We start from the raw sequence: 21753 nt of genomic DNA on the forward strand, positions 1-21753 counted from the left end.
GTGCCAAACCTCATCTCCATCATAGCCAAACTATGCCAAACCTCAATGTCCATCATAGCCAAACTGTGTCAAATCTCAGCCTCCATCATAGCCAACAACAACAACTTATATTTATATCCTGCTTTTAACCTAAAGGAATGTCCCAAGATGCTGTGAGAAGAACATAAATGGCCAAATCTTGTTTGCCCTATGGTGGGGGCTTTTGAGGCAGGGGGTGCAGGGAGCTTTAGAAAGTTGTGTGTTGGGTTGGGTCCCCAGAGGCAGGCTTGCAGTGGCACTGATCACCTGCTTGGCAGTGCCAGGTGGCCAATTAGGGTAATTTACAGGGCATTTAACTGGCTTGTTACAAGTGCAATCAGATCTTATGAATGGTGCACGTGCCGCACGCTGTGTCAGTACTTTGGCTGCTCAGCTCGGGTGGCTGCACAGCAGGAAACCATTGTTTGCTGAAGTTGCCTCCCAGTCAGCAGGATAAATGGGGAAGCATCAGGGATGATTTCATTGCCTGGTCAGAGAGTTGGCAATAAGGAATTGTCATTCTGAGATTACTGATAGAATGAGTGTTGGGTTGAGCAGAGCACTGCACTGGAGAGTGCACCCAGACAGGATTCCACTTATCCAGTGGTTAGGTGGATCACAGAAGAGAAGCAACAGGGTGAGCACAACATCCAGCCACAAGCAGCAGAGTGGCAGAGATGGGTTGACCAAGGGGCAGGAGGCAGAAGAAGGTACAACCCTCACCAGAGGCAAAAACTCAATTTCTTGGCCTAGTGGGGCAGCAGCTCTGCCTCTTGTGGGAGGTGGTCAGGGATGTATGCGCCCTTGTAGATGAAGACCTCAGGCCCCATGGATTTCCAGTGCCTGTATCAGAGAAGGTCACAGTCACTCTGAATTTTTATCCTTCTGGCTCCTTCCAGCATCTGCTGCAGGCATATGCAGAATTTCACAATCGGCGCCCAAAACTGGGTAACACAAGTGGCAGAAACCCTGTAAATGAGGACATCTGACCTGATTGAGATTTCCATGGATGTGACCGGTCAGGCCCAGAGGGCTGTAGGATTTGCCCCAGTGGTAGGATTCCCTCAGGGGCAGGGCTTGGTAGTCTGTACCCATGTGACCAATAAGACGATCATCAGACCATGTGGAGGCATTCATGAATAGGAAGGACTTCCACACCCTCCAGATGCATCTTGTTTGTGACAAACACAAAAGATTCATGCAAGGGTGGGCAATGTTGCCTGGAGGCTGCTGTGATTCGCTCATCCTGAGGTTACCTGCTGAAGGCATGGCTCATGATATCAGTCCAGAACCCAGTGACAGACACACAGGAAAGTACAACAGCTGCCATTTCTTCACCAGGCCAACCTTTGAGCAGTCCATTAGTCCCCTAAAGATGCATTTCTGGTACCTTACTTGTTTTAGGGAGCCCTCCAATGCCCGGCAAGGCTACCACACATCGTGGTGCTGTGTTATGCGTTTCACAACATGGCGATGAAGAGCATAGAGTTGCTGGAGCCACAAGAAGACCATGAGCACGGGGCATCCTAGGAGGAGGAAGAGGACGAGCAGCTGGGGAAGGTCACCCATGCCACCATGGCAGTTAAGTCATATCCATTTACCTCAATTTGTGCATTCAAATCATCAACTCTTTTGTGAATGCTACATGCATTCGGATAGAATGCCTTTAATTCTGCTTTTATAACATTATTCTCTACTCTGATCCTGTTTGATGCTTGCCTATGCTTCATCCGTCTTCTATTTTTTTGAAACTACGATGGTATAAGGCGCGAGTTGGCTATGATGGATTGGGAAACTTTACTTAAAGGGATGATGGTGGATAGGCAATGGCAAACATTCAAAGAGTGCGTGGATGAACTGCAACAATTGTTTATTCCTGTCTGGCGCAAAAGTAAATCAGGAAAGGTGGCCAAACCATGGCTTACAAGGGAAATTAGAGATAGTATTAGATGCAAGAAAGAGGCATATAAATTGGCCAGAAAAAACAACAGACCTGAGGATTGGGAGTACTTTAGAATTCAGCAAAGGAGGACTAAGGGATTGGTTAAGAAGGGGAAAATAGAGTACCAAAGTAAGCTTGCAGGGAACATAAAAACTAACTGTATAAGTTTCTAAAGGTATGTGAAGAGAAAAAGATTGGTGAAGACAAATGTAGGTCCCTTACAGTCTGAAACAGGGGAATTTATAATGGGGAACAAAGAAATGGCTGACCAACTAAATACATACTTTGGTTCTGTCTTCACAAAGGAGGACACAAATAACACACCAAAAATGTTGAGGAACACAGGGTTTAGTGGGAGGGAGGAACTGAAAGAAGTCAGTATTAGCAGGGAAATGGTGTTGGAGAAATTGATGGGATTGAAGGCTGATAAATCCCCAGGGCCTGATAACCTACAACCCAGAGTACTTAAGGAAGTGGCCCTAGAAATAGTGGATGCATTGGTGGTCATCTTCTGAGATTCTATAGACTCTGAACAGTTCCTACAGATTGGAGGGTAGCTAATGTAACCTCACTATTTAAAAAGGGAGGTAGAGAGAAAACAGGGAATTATAGACCAGTCAGCCTGACGTCAGTAGTGCGGAAAATTCTAGAGTCCATCATAAAAGATTTAATAGCTGAGCACTTGGAAAACAGTGGCAGAATCGGACAGAGTCAGCATGGATTTACGAAAGGGAAATCACGCTTGACAAATCTACTGGAATTTTTCGAGGATGTAAGTAGAGTTGATGAGGGGGAGCCAGTGGATGTGGTTTATTTGGACTTTCAGAAGGCTTTCGACAAAGTCCCACATCAGAGATTAGCATGTAAAATTAAAGCGCATGAGATTGGGGGTAGTGTATTGAGATGGATATAAAACTGGTTGGCGGACAGGAAACAAAGAGCAGGAATAAACGGGTCTTTTTCCGAATGGCAGGCAGTGACTAGTAGGGTACCGTAGGGATCGGTGCTGGCACCCCAGCTATTCACAATATATATTAATTATTTAGATGAGGGAGCTAAATGTAATGTCTCCAAATTTGCAGATGACATAAAGCTGGGTGGGAGGGTGAGTTGTGAGGAGGGTGCAGAGATGCTTCAGTGTGATTTGGACAAGCTGAGTGAGTGGGCAAATGCATGGAAGATGCAATATAATGTGGATATATGTGAGGTTATCCACTTTGGTAGCAAAAACAGGAAGGCAGATTAATATCTGAATAGCTATAAATTGAGAGGGGAATGTGCAATGAGACCTGGGTGTCCTTGTACACCAGTCGCTGAAGGTAAGTGTGCAGATGCAGCAGGCGGTAAAGAAGGCAAATGGTATGTTGGCCTTCATAGCGAGAGGATTCGAGTACAGGAATAGGGATGTCTTGCTGCAATTATGCAGGGCCTTGGTGAGACCACACCTGGAATATTGTGTGCAGTTTTGGTCTCCTTATCTGAGGAAGGATGTTCTTGCTATAGAAGGAGTGCTGCGAAGGTTTAACAGACTGATTTCTGGGATGGTGGGACTGACATATGAGGAGAGATTGAGTCAGTTAGGGTTATATTCGCTGGAGTTCAGAAGAATGAGGGGACATCTCATTCTAACGGGACTAGACAGGGTAGATGCAGGAAGGATGTTCGTGATGGTGGGGGAGTCCAGAACCAGGGGTCACAGTCTGAGGATACGGGGTAAACCATTTAGGACTGAGATGAGGAGAAATTTCTTCACCCAGAGAGTGATGAGCCCGTGGAATTCGCTATCACAGAAAGTAGTTGAGTCCAAAACATTGTATGTTTTCAAGAAGGAGTTAGGTCTCGCTCTTGGGGTGAAAGGGATCAAAGGACGTGGGGAGAAAGCGGGAGCAGGCTATTGAGTTGGATGATCAGCCATGATCATAATGAATGGCAGAGCAGGCTCGAAGAGCTGAATGGCCTCCTATTTTCTATGTTTCTATGGTTTTATTTTTGTTTTATACTTTTCTACTTCCTTTTACCTGTTCTGCTTCCCTCGAATCTCAGCTCCCTTTCACGTTGCCATCCCCCTGCCAATTTAGTTTAAACCCTCCCCAATAGAACTGGCGAATCTCCTTGCGAGGGTATTAATCCTGGTCCTGTTTAGATGCAGCCCGTCCATCTTGTACGGGTCCCACCTGCCCCAGAACCGGTCCCAATGCCTCAGAAGTGTGTAATACTTTTAACAATGTCAGTTTTGTGATTTATTGCTTTAGTCAATCTGCTTTATTGCAGTGATGAGTGGGCCACACCCATGCTTATACTGCAGCCTGATAAACATATAATATATAAATTGTATATCAGACATATCTAAGTATCTTAATTTGTAATCATTAGTAATCCACTGGATGACCTGTAATCAATGGCACAGGAGATCTGCTGAGCAAATCGGAGTATTTGGTTTATCAATGAATAATGAATTTCCCAGTAATGGCTGTTAAATTATATTTGCTATGAGGAATGGTACAGAACCACACACCAGCATTGTGGAATGTTCAAACACTTTGCTGGGAACTTTCTCATGGAAGAGAAGGTCTCCAGATCAGCCACTCTAATTTTGACCAAAGATTGGTAAAGCCCAAAGGGTTTGATTTGTGCTTACTTTCTGATGGCTGATTGTGAGGAGCCCTGAGGAGATTCTTAGCAACACTGCAATTGCCCTGTCTAATCAGATGCCCAACCTCCCACATCATTGCCAAGGAGGCGCGCAGTACACTTAAATAGTGACAACACTCTAAATCCCGACAATTTATAATGACATTGGAATCCAGTGAAATCAGCTCAAGGAGACTGAAATCAAATGAAAATAAAATGTACATTGTAATACGGAGTCTGAAAGCAATTTGTGCTGTGATTTAAACTGGTTCTGCAGGGTTTAGAACTCATTTCACTCAAGATTATATGCAGCTGTAACATATTTTATATTGTCATCTGAGCCTACAGATTCAAAAGCAGACTATGCATTGCAAAAGGATGGGTTATCACCTAGAGTCCCACTGTTCTGCTTAATGTCATACTTCATTGATGTTCTGTGAAACATTAAATACAAATATTGGTTGTAACATTTGGTTCCATGCAACCTGTTTCTTTCATTATGGATTCTGTTTTGTCTCCAAAATGGCACCTGTAATGCGTCAGTGATAGACACCATTTTGGTGAGGGCATTAATGAATATGTAGTGAAAATCTGCCCTGGAAGTATGCAGAGAGGGCAGATTGTGATGTCAATTAATGTGTAATGCTAATTTGACGCCAGCGCTATCGCTCTGAAGCTTAATGTTCTAGCTAATGCCCTCTCTTAACCTTGCACAGCTGAACACATGTTCAATACCACCACTGCTGATTAAAGGGATCATCAACTATTTACAGGCTAGTTGATGATTGTTTTCTGCTGACTGTTACTGTTATTGCAGAACAGTTTCGTGGTTTCCACAGTTACTTAAAGCTGCTGAAGTCTACATCAGCGCCTACACTGTCAACACCCCTCAGAATTTAGTATGTTTCAGTGAGATTGTCTCTCGTTCTTCTAAACTCCAGAGAATATTAAACAAAAACAAAAATACCTGGAAAAACTCAGCAGGTCTGACAGCAACTGTGGAGAGGAGCACAGTTAAAGTTTTGAGTCCGAATGACTCTTCATCAGAACTAAGGAAAAATAGAACAGAAGTGAAATGTAAGCTGGTTTTTGGTGGGGGGGGGGGGGGCGGGCAGGGGGTGGTTGGCAGGTGGGACAGGTAGAGCTGGATATAGAGGGCCAGTGATAGGTGGAGATAACCAAAGGATGTCATAGACAAAAGAATAAAGAGGTGTTGACGGTGGTGATATTATCTGAGGAATGTGCTAAAGGGGATATTAAGGGTAGAAAACAGGACGAGCGGGGTACAGATAGTCCTAGTTGGGGTGGGGGGCGGAATCGAAAAAGGCTAAAAGGTAGAGATAAAACAATGGATGGAAATACATTTAAAAATAATGGAAATAGGTGGGAAAAGAAAAATATATATAAATTATTGGAAAAGACGGGGATCAGAAAGAGGGTGGGGATGGAGGAGAGAGTTCATGATCTAAAGTTGTTGAACTCAATATTCAGTCCAGAAGGCTGTCAAGTGCCTAGTCGGAAGATGAGGTGCTGTTCCTCCAGTTTGCATTGAGCTTCACTGGAACAATGCAGCAGGCCAAGGATGGATATGTGGGCATGAGAGCAGGGTGGAGTGTTGAAATGGCAAGCGACAGGGAGGTCTGGGTCATGCTTGCGGACAGACCAAAGGTGTTCCGCAAAGTGGTCACCCAGTCTGCCTTTGGTCTCTCCAATGTAGAGGAAACCGCATTGGGAGCAGTGAACACAGTAGACTAAATTGAGGGAAGTGCAAGTGAAATGCTGCTTCACTTGAAAGGAGTGTTTGGGCCCTTGGACGGTGAGGAGGGGAGAAGTAAAGGGGCAGTTGTTGCACCTTCTGCGGTTGCATGGGAAGGTGCTGTGGGAGGGGGTTGAGGTGTAGGGGGTGATGGAGGAGTGGACCAGGGTGTCCTGTGGGGAATGATCCCTGTGTAATGCCGCCGGGGGGGTGAAGGGAAGATTTGTTTGGTGGTGGCATCATGCTGGAGTTGGCGGAAATGGCAGAGGATGATCCTTTGAATGCGGAGGCTGGTGGGGTGATAAGTGAAGACAAGGGGAACCCTATCATGGTTCTGGGAGGGAGAGGAAGGTGTTGCACGGGAGATAGGTTGGACACGGTTGAGGGCCCTGTCAACCATCGTGGGTGGAAAACCTCAGTTAAGGAAGAAGGAAGACACGTCAGAGGAACTGTTTTTGAAAGTGGCATCATCAGAACAGATGCGACGGAAGCGAAGAAACTGAGAGAATGGAATGGAGTCCTTACAGGAAGCGGGGTGTGAGGAGCTGTAGTCAAGGTAGCTGTGAGAGTCGGTAGGCTTGTAATGAATATTGCCGCCAATATTCATTACAAGCCTACCGATTCCCAAAGCTACCTCAACTGCAGCTCCTCACACCCCGCTTCCTGTAAGGACTCCATCCCATTCTCTCAGCTCCTTCGCCTCCGTCACATCTGTTCTGATGATGCCACTTTCAAAAACAGTTCCTCTGACGTGTCTTCCTTCTTCCTTAACTGGGGCTTTCCACCCACGGTGGTTGACAGGGCCCTCAACCTTGTTCGGCCCATCTCCCGCGCATCAGCCCTCACACCTTCCTCTCCGTCCCAGAACCATGATAGGGTCCCCTTGTCCTCACTTATCACCCCACCAGCCTCCGCATTCAAAGGATCATCCTCTGCCATTTCCGCCAACTCCAGCATGATGCCACTACCAAACACATCTTCCCTTCACCCCCACCGGCGGCATTTCGCAGGGATCATTCCCTCCGGGACACCCTGGTCCACTCCTCCATCACCCCCTACACTTCAAACCCCACCCGTGGCGCCTTCCCATGCAACCGCAGAAGGTGCAACACCTGCCCCTTTACTTCCCCCCTCCTCACCGTCCAAGGGCCCAAACATTCCTTTCATTTGAAGCAGCATTTGACCTGCACTTCCCTCAATTTAGTCTACTGCGTTCGCTGCTCCCAATGCGGTTTCCTCTACATTGGAGAGACCAAACACAGACTGGGTGACCGCTTTGCAGAACACCTTCGGTCTGTCTGCAAGCATGACCCAGACCTCCCTGTCGCTTGCCATTTCAACACTCCACCCTGCTCTCATGCCCACTTGTCCGTCCTTGGCCTGCTGCATTGTTCCAGTGAAGCTCAACGTAAACTGGAGGAACAGCACCTCATCTTCCACCTAGGCACTTTACAGCCTTCTGGACTGAATATTGAGTTCAGCAATTTTAGATCATGAACTCCCTCCTCCATCCCCACCCCCTTTCCGATCCCCCTTTTTTCCAATAAGTTATATATATTTTTCTTTTCCCACCTATTTCCATTATTTTTAAATGTATTTAAATTGTTTAATCCATTGTTTTATCTTTACCTTTTAGCCTGTTTCGATCCCTTCCCCCCACGCCACCCCCACTAGGACTATCTGTACCTTGCTCATCCTGCTTTCTACCCTTAATATCCCCTTTAGCACATTCCTTAGATAATATCACCACTGTCAACACCTCTTTTTTCTTTTGTCTATGACATCTTTTGGCTATCTCCACCTATCACTGGCCCTCTATCCAGCTCTACCTGTCACACCCCCCCTTAAACCAGCTTATATTTCACCTCTTTTCTATTTTTCCTTAGTTCTGATGAAGAGTCACTTGGACTCGAAATGTTAACTGTGCTCCTCTCCGCAGATGCTGTCAAACCTGCTGAGTTTTTCCAGGTATTTTTGATTTTGTTCTAGATTTCCAGCATCCGCAGTATTTTGCTTTTATCCAGAGAATATAAGCCCACTTTACTCAGCCTCTCATCATAGGACAACCCCCTCATCCCAGAGACTGGTCTAGTGAACCTTTGCTGTAGCGTCTCCAATGATTGGATGGGGCAGATGCTGAAGGACTTTGTCCTGACGTTACAGATCCTGCACAGACCACTTGCTCCCAGACATGATGTAATCATTTGCATTCCCCTTGGAATACAACATGACAGGGAGAATACACAAGTACACAAGAAGTAGGAACAGGAGTAGACCATATGGCCCATTGAGTCTGCTCCACCATTCAATATGATCATGACTGATCATGAGCTTCAACTCATTTTCTCTCCCGTTCCCCATATCCCTGTGAGAACAAAAATTTGTCTCTCTCACTCTTAAATGTATTCAACAATGGAGCATCCACAACAATCTGGAGTAGAGAATTCCAAAGATTTACAAACCTTTGAGTGAAGAAATTTCTTCCATCTCAGAATGAACAGAGGTGACATAGAACAGGACAACCTACTTGGAAGAGGGAGGAAGAAGAAGGGGAGAAGGGCTCTCAACAGGAGGCGATATTCATCCAAGGTGCTCAGATACTAATTCTCCTACCTGAACCTCAGTGAGGAACAGTGTGCCAGATATTCCATTTTACTAAGGGTACCTTCACCAAAACCTGCCACTGCTGCAGCAACAACAGTAGCCTTAGTGCAGGGCGAGGACAGCATTGTCAATGGCTGTGAAGCTGACCATGGCAATGAACAATGACTGTGGCAATCCATCTGGCTCCTACAGGCTGGAGCAGACAATATTTGCAATATCTCGCAGTTGGCCATTCACTGCTGCATGACAATACAGAGAGTGGCTACTGGTGATGAGGGCTATCCTTTAACAACATGGTTCATGGCTTCTGTGTGCGACTCTTGCACATGTGGACAACATGCATACAATGAAAGCAATAATACCTCAAGAATTGTCAGAGCAGACCATTGGCATTCTGAAACAATGCTTCAGCTTCCTGGGCCACTCTGCAGGAGCCCTGCGGTACTCGGCAGAGCGGGTGTCAAGATTGGTGCTGGTCTGCTGCTTTCTGAACAACCTCACCTTCATGAGGTGACAGCCCTTTCCACCAGCAATACAATGAGCAGCTGAAGAGGAGGAGAAGAAGGAGATGGGGAACACAGAAAGTTAGCATACAGGAACAGCAGGCAATTCGGAAGGCAAATGCTATGTTGGCCTTTATTGCAACGGGATTGGAGTGCAAGAATAAAGAAGTCTTGCTACACTTGTACAGGGTTTTGGTGAGACTGTATCTGGAATTCTGTGTGCAGTTTTGACCTCCACATTTAACAAAGGATATGCTTGCTTTGGAGGAGGTACAGTGAATGTCCACTAGATTGGTCCCTGGGATGAGGGGGTTGTCCGATGATGAGAGGCTAAGTAAATTGGGCTACAAAATTCTGAGGGGGCTTGATAGGGTTCAAGCTGAGAGATTGTTTCTGCCAGTTGGGGAGTCTAAAACATAGGGGCACAGTCTCAGGATAAGGGGCCGATCATTTAAGACTGAGATGAGGAGAAATGACTTTACTCAGAGTTGTGAATCTTGGGAATTCTCTAAACCAGAGGGCTGTGGATGCTCCATCATTGAATACATTTAAGGCTGAGATAGACAGAGTTGTGGTCTCTCAGGCAATTAAGGGAAATGAGGAATGGGCAGGAAAATGGAGTTGAAGCCTAAGATCAGCCATGATCATATTAAATGACTATTATTACACAGCCAATGGTAAGGGCTGAGTTGTTCAAATCCCAGAGGGAAACTTGAAATGACTGTCAAAACCCATTTTTTGCAATTTGTATGTTTTGGGATGCAGGCTTTGAATTCAGTAGTAATAGGACCACTGAGTCTCAAGAGGGTTTTTATAAAACTAAATTAAACATTTATTAATACAAGATAGATTGTAAACACATACATACATCTTCAAAATTACTACTATAGTAACTACAAAAAGCCCCAAATTAATCTGACTCTCAGTTACACCCCCGTTAAAGCAACAGTAAAGCTCATAGATTTAAAGAGACACCTGGCAGAACACTGGACAGTCACACTCAAAATGAGTTTCTTTCAGCTCTGGCTCCTTGCAGACAGCAAATTGAGGCTTCTCACACTTGTTGGATCTTAAAATGCCTCTGCTTTACACACAATCTCCTTTCTCCTTAACACATATTTCTCTCTTTGAATGTAAATTTTCTATTGTATCAATCGGCTTTTAATATTACCTCTTCTAACAATAACATCCCTTAATCCCACGAATTATATTAATAAACTGAAAAAAATAAGCACATGGGAGTAATTTTGGAGACACAGCAAAAATTCATCCCTAGGAAGAAGAAGCATACTAAAGGGAGGATGAGACAACCATGGCTGACAAGGGAAGTCAGGGACAGCATAAAAGCTAAAGAGAAAGCATACAATGCGGCAAAGAGCAGTGGGAAACCAGGGGATTGGGAAGCCTACAAAGACCAACAGAGGACAACTAAAAAAGAAATAAGGAGGGAGAAGATTAAACATGAGGGTAAACTAGCCAGTAATATAAAAGAAGATTGCAAGAATTTTTTTAGATTTATAAAGGGTAAGGGAGAGGCAAAAGTGGACATTCGGCCGCTGGAAAATGACGCTGGAGAAGTAGTAGTGGGGAACAAAGAAATGGTGGAGGAACTGAATAGGTACTTTGCATCAGTCTTCACGGTGGAAGACACGAGTAACATCCCCAAAGGTCAAGAGAGTCGGGGGGCAGAGGTGAGAATGGTGGCCATTACCAAGGAGAAGGTGCTAGGAAAACTGAAAGGTCTGAAGGTGGATAAATAACCTGGACCAGATGGATTACACCCCAGAGTTCTGAAGGAGATAGCTGAAGAGATAGTGGAGGCGTTAGTGGTGATCTTTCAGGAATCACTGGAGTCAGGGAGGGTCCCAGACGACTGGAAAATCGCTAATGTAACACCCCTGTTTAAGAAGGGAGTGAGGCAAAAGACAGGAAATTACAGGCCGATTAGCCTGACCTCGGTCGTTGGTAAGATTTTAGAGTCCATTATTAAGGATGAGATTTCAGAATACTTGGAAGTGTATGATAAAATAGGGCAAAGTCAGCATGATTTCATCAAGGGGAGGTCATGCCTGACAAATCTGTTAGAATTCTTTGAGGAGGTAACGAGTAGGTTAGACAAAGGAGAGTCAATGGATGTTATCTACTTGGACTTCCAGAAGGCCTTTGACAAGGTGCTGCATAGGAGGTTGCTCAGTAAGATAAGAGCCCATGGTGTTAGAGGCAAGGTACTAGCATGGATGGAAGATTGGCTGTCTGGCAGGAGGCAGAGAGTGGGGATAAGGAGGTCCTTCTCAGGATGGCGGCCGGTGACCAGTGGAGTTCTGCAGGGGTCAGTGTTTGGACCACAACTTTTCACTTTATACATTAATGATCTAGATGAAGGAACTGAGGGCATTCTGGCTAAGTTTGCAGATGATACAAAGATAGGTGGAGGGACAGGTAGTATTGAGGAGGCGGGGAGGCTGCAGAAGGATTTGGACAAGTTAGGAGAATGGGCAAAGAAGTGGCAGATGGAATACAACGTGGGGAAGTGTGAGGTCATGCACTTTGGTAGGAAGAATAGAGGCATAGACTATATTCTAAATAGGGAGAGAATTCAGAAATCTGGAGTGCAAAGGGACTTGGGAGTCCTAGTTCAGGATTCTGTTAAGGTTAACTTGCAGGTTGAGTTGGTAGTTAGGAAGGCAAATGCAATGTTGGCATTTATTTCGAGAGGACTGGAATATAAAAGCAGGGATGTGCTGCTGAGGCTTTATAAGCCTCTGGTCAGACCACATTTAGAATATTGTGAGCAATTTGGGCCCCGTATCTCAAGAAGGAGGTGCTGGCCCTGGAGATGGTCCAGAGGAGGTTTACGAGAACGATCCCAGGAATGAAAGGCTTAACATATGAGGAACTCCTGAGGACTCTGGGTCTATACTCGATGGAGTTTAGAAGTATGAGGGGGGGATCTGATTGAAACTTACAGAATACTGAAAGGCCTGGATAGAGTGGATGTGGGGAAGATGTTTCCATTAGTAGGAGAGACTAGGACCCGAGGGCACAGCCTCAGAGTAAAGGGAAGACTGTTTAGAACAGAGATGAGGAGAAACTTCTTTAGCCAGAGAGTGGTGAATCTATGGAATTCATTGCCACAGAAGGCTGTGGAGGCCAGGTCATTGAGTGTATTTAAGACCGAGATAGATAGATTCTTGATTGGTAAAGGGATCAAAGGTTACGGGGAGGAGGCGGGAGAATGGAGTTGAAAAACTTATCAGCCATGATTGAATGGCGGAGCAGACTCGATGGGCTGAATGGCCTAATTTATGCTCCTATGTCTTATGGTCTTACATTGCTTGGTGATCTAGCTAGGTGCAAGATTCCACCCGCAGTCTTGAACGGTTTATTGAATAAATACAAATGTATACTTTGCCTTTTAACTTCCTTATTGTTTCCCAATTAACATCTCAAAACTACTATACATCAAAGCACGCAGACTAGCTGGTTTTAATCCAGTTAAGACACACACAGACACACATAGACACAGCACCACTAAACTCTATTTTAAAAAATAATTTCCAATAACATTATAGACATTAATATCTCTTCATGACAATGACGGAGCAGGATAGATGGGCTGTGTGGTCTACTCCTGCTCCTATTTCTTGTGTTCTTGTGAGAAGGAGGAAGAGGAAGGGAGAAGGCAACCAGCACAGTCTCTTTCTGTCCACACTGCCTGATTGACTAACTGCGATACCGGTAACAGCACCAGCTCTCCACCAACCAACAGTCCCACACTAATTATCTTCCCTCTGTTACTGACCACCACAGCGTCCATTGGCCACAATGAAAAATAAAAGCTACCACAAAATAAATATTCCAAGCCAAACTTATAAATAGAACCGTGCCATATTGCATGCAAAAGACAGCTATTCACCCGTGTGCATTCCCTTAGTGCCTGACTTGTCCTAGTGGTCTTTACCTGTCCTAGTGGTCCTACACAATGCTACCCCAGTGACTGCAGCATGGCTGTGGAAGGCTGCTGAATTTCAATGGAGGAGACTGCAGATATCCTATGAGGATGATTTTGAGCAGCTGTGGGCCTATAAGGCCTGGTCTCAGATGGCACCATCTCAGCACAGGCAGTAGCAGTCTGGGCTGGCTGACTGACAGGCAACAGCTAGGGCACCGGTGGGCTGGCATGGACGGGGGTCAAGTGTTGTTATCCTGAGAGAGGATAGCAGGTTCATGCTCCACGGAGTCACTGCCACTCCCCTGGGGGCAGCACCTCAGCCATCCTAGTAGTCTGTTGGAGGGTGGGTTGCTGAACTGCTGTGAGAGCCTGCAAGTCCCTTTGAACATTGGTAACACCAGCCATGATACCAGCAGTCTGAGTTTCCAAGGCAGCAGTTTGAACTTGCATGACTTTAGCCTAAGCTTTCACTGCAGCATCCGGATATTCGGTAGCTTTTGCTTGTGCTGCGGTGGAAACGGAGATGCCGACCATCAGGTGCTGCATTGTAGTTGGATCCACAAGTTTACTAATGGAATTGGCCAACACTGCCATGCTGGAAACTGAGCTACAAGCTCTACACAAACCCTTTTGCCAGCCAGTCAATGTACCAAGCATGCCCATAAGCCTGCTTTTGTGTGGCCTGCCCCATCAAAGTCCTCATTAGAGAATTCTGCAAAATTCATGTGTGACCTCACCCTGTGCTGAACAGACACCTGCACTACCTTTGCTCCTCGCTCTGGCTGCAGTACATTTGCGCTCAGTGTCTCACCATGTGAAGATCCCAAAGTTTTCCTCCAAATGGTTTTAGTGTCAGTATCTGAGCTAATGGCTGTGAGTGTGAGAGTGAGTTGCAGTGTTTCACCTTCATCACTGACTTCCTGCTCTTCCAGTTCTTGTTCTTCCACCACGGAGTAACCAGGTTGTAGTTCTTGGGTATCTGTAGGGAGAAAGGTACAAGGGTTGGGTTGTGGTGGTGAGATGAGTGGGGAAAGTAAGAAGTGCTCACACCATTTGCAGCTTGTAAAGGAAACAAGATGGTACGATGAGGGAGAAGTGGGATGTGAGAAAAAGGATTAGGAATATTGTCACCTTCAGTTGTTTCAGTGACCACGGTTGCGTCCATCGGGATAAGGACATGTAGCTGTTCCTGTCCCCGGTTGGGTTAGGTGCTGCTGCTTCCAGTTGAATGCACCTTGACCTGCAAGGGAAGGGGAAATGTGTCAGTGAGTGTGGTTTGGTTGTTATGGTTGAATAGCTGGTGATATGTGCAAGCTATGAGATGTGGGTGTGAGGTTTGAAGCAGTCCTACATGTGTGAGGGTGAGGTGAAACTATGAACATTAGGTAGGAGTCATTAGTGATAGAGATTGTTGGTAGGCGAGTGATGGGGGTGTGGTGCATTTAGCAGTGACTGGCACTAGTAGTTTGTTAGTGGAATATGGTATTTGAAGATACCACTCCTGCAAGGCCATTGAACGTTTTGCAGCACTGCACCCAAATCCGCTGGGCTAAACTGCTGACATCGATTGCCATGGCTATCTGTTGTCACTGCCTTCACAGAGTCTGTCCGGAGGCCGCCTGCTTCCTTGTGAACACAGGACCTTTGTCCTCCTGCCCACCCACTTCATCAAAGCATCCAGTGCAGCATCAGAGAGCTTTGGTGCACATGTTATACCCTATTATGCCATAATTTAGCATTCTTCCTGCTGACACTGTCTTCTACATCCAGTTCCAGTACCTTCCCTAGGCAGCCTGGTGCTAGTCTCACACAAGCTTGACGCCTCTGCTGAGGAATCAGCATCTCAGCAGCATGTTTAGTGCTGGCTGCATACAGCTACCATGCTAATGAGGAGATAGCCTAAAGTTTTAATGCTGCCTGCTTCATTCCTGCCATTTAATGACGTATTGTGATACATACACCTGTTTTGTGCTTCGGAGTTACAAAAAAAATGCAGGATTCAAAATAGTTTTCTAGAGCAAATATGTCAAGGAGATGACTAGAGAACAGGTTATTTTACATGTAGTTTTCTGCATGGTTAATTAGTAATGCTGTAGGAAATGATCCTCAGGGTAAGAGTGATCATAATAGGATAGAATTTCATGTTAAATTTTGGAATGATGTGGTTAAGTCCAAAACTCATGTCTTGACTTTAAACATGGCCAATTACAAGAATGAGGAGTGAGTTGGCTGAGGTAAATTAGGAAATTAGAATAACAGATATCATGGCAGAAAAGCAGTGTTGAATGTTTAACAACATATGGGTGGAATTTTATGGTCCCCTGCCAACGTGTTTGAAGGTGGGAGGGCTCTGGAAATGCTGCATGTGGTCTACCCACCACCGATCTGCCCTCCCTGACCTGTCTCCCATTTTACAAGGGGCAGTAGAGGTGTCAGGCAACCTTTGGGCCTATTGAAGCCCTTAAGTGGCCAGTTAAGTGCCTCATCCCACCATCCAGAAGGAAAAAAACAATTCGGACCAGTACTCTTATTCCCCAGTGTTTACTGCTTTTCCCTTCTGGACACCACTGCTATGTTACCTGTGGCAGGGGGGTCCACACCAGGTAGGTAGCCTGGCAGCTTTTACTGGCTAAGCTGGTGTTGGGCGGGTTGGGGGACATCCTTCGGGGGTCCCCTATGCCCATTGGAGGCACATACCCCCCTTTAACCCTCCCTCCCAGCCTCACAAACCCAGGGTCTGCCAATATCCCAGGCTCACCTGAAGTCTGGCCTCCATTCGTTCCTCTTCTTTGATGACTGCCGGTATTCCCAGCTGTAGCCACTGGTTGAGCCTGGTGCTGCTGGGACTACAGAGCTGCTGGCCAATCAGATTGGCTGGCAGCTCTCGAAGGCAGGGATTCCTCCCAATTGAGGGGCAGAAGCCCCATCTCCAAACAATTAAGGTTCCATGAAGCATTAAGATAAAAGCAAAAAACTGCGGATGCTGGAAATCCAAAACAAAAATAAAAATAAAAATACCTGGAAAAACTCAGCAGTTCTGACAGCATCTGTGGAGAGGAACACAGTTAACGTTTCAAGTCTGTATGATTCTTCAACAGAACTGAGGAAAAATTGAAAAGAGGTGAAATATAAGCTGGTTTAAGGAGGGGTGGGACAGGTAGAGCTGGATAGAGGGCCAGTGATAGGTGGAGATTGCCAAAAGATGTCACAGACAAAAGAAAAAAGAGGTGTTGAAGGGGGTGATATTATCTAAGGAATGTGTAATAGGTGACATTAAGGGTAGAAAGCAGGATGAGCAAGGTACAGATAGTCCTACTGGGGGTGGGGGAAAGGGATCGAAATAGGCTAAAAGGTAAAGATAAAACAATGGATAAAACAATTCAAATACATTTAAAAATAATGGAAATAGGTGGGAAAAGAAAAATATATATAACTTATTGGAAAAAATGGGGATCGGAAAGGGGGTGGGGATGGTTCATGATCTAAAATTGTTGAACTCAATATTCAGTCCGGAAGGCTGTAAAGTGCCTCGTCGGAAGATGAGGTGCTGTTCCTCCAGTTTGTGTTGAGCTTCACTGGAACAATGCAGCAGGCCAAGGACGGACATGTGGACATGAGAGCAGGGTGGAGTGTTGAAATGGCAAGCGACAGGGAGGTCTGGGTCATGCTTGCAGACAGACCGAAGGTGTTCTGCAAAGCGGTCACCCAGTCTGTGTTTGATCTCTCCAATGTAGAGGAAACCGCATTGGGAGCAGTGAATGCAGTAGACTAAATTGAGGGAAGTGCAAGTGAAATGCTGCTTCACTTGAAAGGAGTGTTTGGGCCCTAGGACAACTCATCGACACCAACGCCCATCCAAGACCCTCCGCCCCTGCCTGCCCCTCTGTTGCCATTCTGTCTTCCAATCCCAGCCCCGGCCGTGTATTCACCAGACCCCCTGACCTTCCTGTCTCTGATGCTGAACGTTCAGTGCTCAGCAAAGGACTTAGTTTCATACCCTAGCGCCCTCATCTCAATGAATTTCGGGCTCGGCACAATTCTGAACTCTTCTTCCGCAGCCTTCGCCTCCGTGCTCACTTCTTTGGGCAGGAGTCCTCTCCTCGTTCAATGGATCCTTTTACCCGCCTCCAATATTCTCCTTCCACCTGGACCCCTCCCTTTGGATTCTTACCTGCTCTTGATCTTTTCATTGAGAACTGTCGGCGTGACATCAGTCGTCTCAATTTCTCTGCTCCTCTCACCCACTCTAACCTGTCTCTCTGAACTTGCTGCACTCCGTTCTCTCAGGTCCAACCCTGACTTTGTCATCAAACCTGCTGACAAGGGTGGTGCTGTTGTTGTCTGGTGCACTGACCTCTACCTCGCAGAGGCTGAGTGTCAACTTGCAGACACTTCCTCCTACCTCCCTTTGGACCGTGACCCCAGCACTGAACATCAAGTCATTGTTTCTAGGACTGTCACTGACCTCATCTCCTCTGGAGATCTTCCCTCCACTGCTTCCAACCTCATTGTCTCCCAACCTTGGACGGCCCGCTTCTACCTCCTACCCAAAATCCACAAACAGGACTGTCCCAGCAGAACGATCGTGTCAGCCTGTTCCTGCCCCACGGAACTCATTTCTTGCTATCTTGACTCCATTCTCTCTCCCCTTGTCCAGTCCCTTCCCACCTACATCCGTGATTCCTCTGACACCCTACATCATATCAACAATTTCCAGTTCCCTGGTCCAACCACCTCCTCTTCACCATGTACGTCCAATCCCTCTACACCTCCATCCCCCACTGGGATGGTCTGATGGCTCTCTGCTTCTTCCTCGAACAGAGGCCCGAACAATCCCCATCCACCACTACTCTCCTCCGTCTGGCTGAACTTGTTCTCTCATTGAACAATTTCTCCTTAAACTCCTCTCACTTCCTCCAAAGAAGGAATGCTATGGGTACCCGCATGGGCCCCAGTTATGCCTGTCGCTTTATGGGGTATGTGGAACATTCCTTGTTCCAGTCCTACTCAGGCCCCCTCCCACAACTCTTTCTCCGGTACATCGATGATTGCTTCGGTGCTGCTTCATGCTCTCGTCTGGACCTGGGAAAATTTATTAATTTTGCTTCCAATTTCTACTCCTCCATCATTTTCACATGGTCATCTCTGACACTTCCCTTCCCTTCCTTGACCTCTCTGTCTCAATTTCTGGTGATAGACTGTCCACCAATATCCATTACAAGCCTACCGACTCCCACAGCTACCTCGACTACAGCTCCTCACACCCCGCTTCCTGTAAGGACTCCATCCCATTCTCTCAGTTCCTTCGCCTCTGTCGCATCTGTTCTGATGATGCTACTTTCAAAAACAGTTCCTCTGACATGTCTTCCTTCTTTCTTAACCGAGGTTTTCCACCCACGGTGGTTGACAGGGCCCTCAACCGTGTCCGGCCCATCTCCCGCGCATCCGCCCTCACACCTTCCTCTCCCTCCCAGAGCCGTGATAGGCTCCCTCTTGTCCCCACTTATCACTCCACCAGCCTCCGCATTAAAAGGATCATGCTCTGCCATTTCCGCCAACTCCAGCATGATGCCACCACCAAACACATCTTCCCTTCACTCCCCCGGCGGCATTCCATAGGGATCGTTCCCCCTGGGACACCCTGGTCCACTCCTCCATCACCCCCTACACCTCAAGCCCCTCCCACGGCACGTTCCCATGCAACCGCAGAAGGTGCAACACCTGCCCCTTTGCTTCCCCCCTCCTCACCGTCCAAAGGCCCAAACACTCCTTTCAAGTGAAGCAGCATTTCACTTGCACTTCCCTCAATTTAGTCTACTGCATTCGTTGCTCCCAATGCGGTTTCCTCTACATTGGAGAGACCAAACACAGACTGGGTGACCGCTTTGCAGAACACCTTCGGTCTGTCCGCAAGCATGACCCAGACCTCCCTGTCGCTTGCCATTTCAACACTCCACCCTGTTCTCATGTCCACATGTCCGTCCTTGGCCTGCTGCATTGTTCCAGTGAAGCTCAACGCAAACTGGAGGAACAGCACCTCATCTTCCGACTAGGCACTTGACAGCCTTCCGGACTGAATATTGAGTTCAACAATTTTAGATCATGAACTCTCTCCTCTATCCCCACTCCCTTTCCGATCCCCCTTTTTTCTAATAATTTATATATATTTTTCTTTTCCCACCTATTTCCATTATTTTTAAATGTATTTCCATCCATTGTTTTATCTCTACCTTTTAGCCTATTTCGGTCCCTTCCCCCCACCCCACCCCCAGTAGGACTATCTGTACCTTGCTTGTCCTGCTTTCTACCCTTAATGTCATCTATTAGCACATTCCTTAGATAATATCACCACCTTCAACCTCTTTGTCCCTTTGTCTATGACATCTTTTGGCAATCTCTACCTATCACTGACCCTCTATCCAGCTCTACCTGTCCCACCCCCCATAAACCAGCTTATATTTCACCTCTTTTCAATTTTTCCTTAGTTCTGTTGAAGAACTAAGTTCTGTTGAACGTTAACTGTGTTCCTCTCCGTAGCTGTCAGACCTGCTGAGTTTTTCTTTTTCTTTTTATTTTTGTTTTCCATGAAGCATTTAGTGGCTGTGGGGAAGCCGGTATCAGCTGGAATGCATATCCTGCTGACTCTTTGAGTGGCAGGGCGGGAAACCCTGTCATCTGAACAATCCTGCCTTTAATTCAAAATTCTCAATGAATACGCATTTCCTGGATGAATATGGACTCCACTGCAAAGTGGTACAGCTGTGTCTAACTAAGAATGGTATTAGCTTAAAAAAAGAGGCTTATAATATTGTCAAAAGGCATAGCAGGCCCGAAAGAGAGTTTTCAAAATCAGCAAAGTTTGTCCAAGAATTTGATAAAGAAGGAGAAAAATAGGACGAGAGTAAATTAGCAAGGAATATAAAAACAGGTTGTAAGAGCTGTTAAAAGTAGATGAAAAGGAAGAGATCCATGAAAGTTGATGTGCTCCTGAGAAGCAAAATTATAATGGAGAATAAGAAAAGGACAGAGATATTAGACAAAATTTTGTGTCTGTCTTCACAGTAGAAGACACAAAGAACATTCTGGAAAGGGGAAGCAAGGTTCTAATGGTGTGAGAAACTTCAAGTAATTAATATTAGTAAAGAAAAGGTGCTGGAGCAATTAGTAGGACTGAAAGCCAACAAATCCCCTGGACCTGATGGCCTACATGTCGAGGTTTTAAAAAAGGTAACTTCAGGAATAATGGATGCATTGGTTTTAAACTTCCAGAATTCCCTAGATTCTAGAATGGTTCCAGTGAGCTGAAAGGGAGCAAATGTAACCCTATTCAAGAAAAAGGGCCAGTTAGCCAAACATCATTATTGAAGAAAATGCTAGAATCGGTTATTAAGGATGTGGTAACAGGGCATCAGCTACAAAAAGGAAATTGTGTTTGACAATTCTATTAAAATTTTTGAGGTTGTAGCTAGCAGGCTGGATAAGGGGGAACTAGTGGGTGTCGTATATTTTGATTTTCAAAAGTCATTTGTTAAAATGCCATGTCGGATTTTGTTACACAAAATTAGGCCCCATGGGATTAGAATAAAATATTATCATGGATTGAGAATTAATTAATGGATAGAAAACAGAGAGTAGGAATAAATGGGACATTTTTGGCAGGCTGTAACTAGTGGAATACCATAAGGATCAGTGCTTGGGCCTCAGCTATCCACAATCTATATCACTTATTTAGATGAGATGACTGTATCCAAGTTTGATGATGATACAAAGCTAGGTGGGGAAGTAAGCTGTGAGGAAGATTAAAGATGCTGCAAAGGGATGTAGACCAGACAAATGATTGGGCAAGAAGGTGGCAGATGGGATATAATGTGCGTGAAATTATCCACTTTAGTAGGAAGAAAGGAGAAGCGGAAAATTTTTTAGAAGGTGAGAGACTAGTCAATGTTGGTATTCAGAGGGACTTGGGTGTCCTTGTATATGAACCACAGAATGTGAACGTTCAGGTACAGCAAGCAATTAGGAAGGCAAATAGTATATTTGTCTTTATTGTATAGGGTTTGGAGTATAAGAGTAAAGAAGTCTTATTGAAATTGTGTAGGGCTTTGTTGAGACCACAGCTGGAGTACCGTGCACAGTTTTGGTCGCTGTAACTAAGGAAGGATATACTTGCTTTAGATGCTTAACAATGAAGGTTCACCAGATTGATTCCTGGGTTGAGAGGGCTGTCCTATGAGGAAAGATTGAGTAGAATGGGCCTATACTTTCTGAAGTTTAGAAGAATGAGAGGTGATCTCATTGAAATGCATAAAATTCTTGGAGGACTTAACAGGGTAGACATTGAGAGGGT

At 45.7% G+C, this 21753-nt stretch overlaps 1 long non-coding RNA gene across 1 annotated transcript in view; it reads right to left on the reverse strand.

Moving 5' to 3' along the window:
• The window catches only part of LOC144690655 (uncharacterized), a 177263-nt gene that overhangs the window by 98137 nt on the left and 57373 nt on the right, over positions 1-21753 (reverse strand). Inside the window, exons 2-3 of the long non-coding RNA XR_013578928.1 lie at positions 14538-14646; positions 14311-14385 (exon numbers count right to left, since the gene is read on the reverse strand). This is a non-coding gene — a long non-coding RNA (uncharacterized LOC144690655). The remainder of the gene's footprint in view (positions 1-14310; positions 14386-14537; positions 14647-21753) is intronic.

Source organism: Cetorhinus maximus, chromosome 15 (genome assembly GCF_964194155.1).
Source record: "Cetorhinus maximus chromosome 15, sCetMax3.hap1.1, whole genome shotgun sequence".
Classification (NCBI taxonomy): domain Eukaryota; kingdom Metazoa; phylum Chordata; class Chondrichthyes; order Lamniformes; family Cetorhinidae; genus Cetorhinus; species Cetorhinus maximus.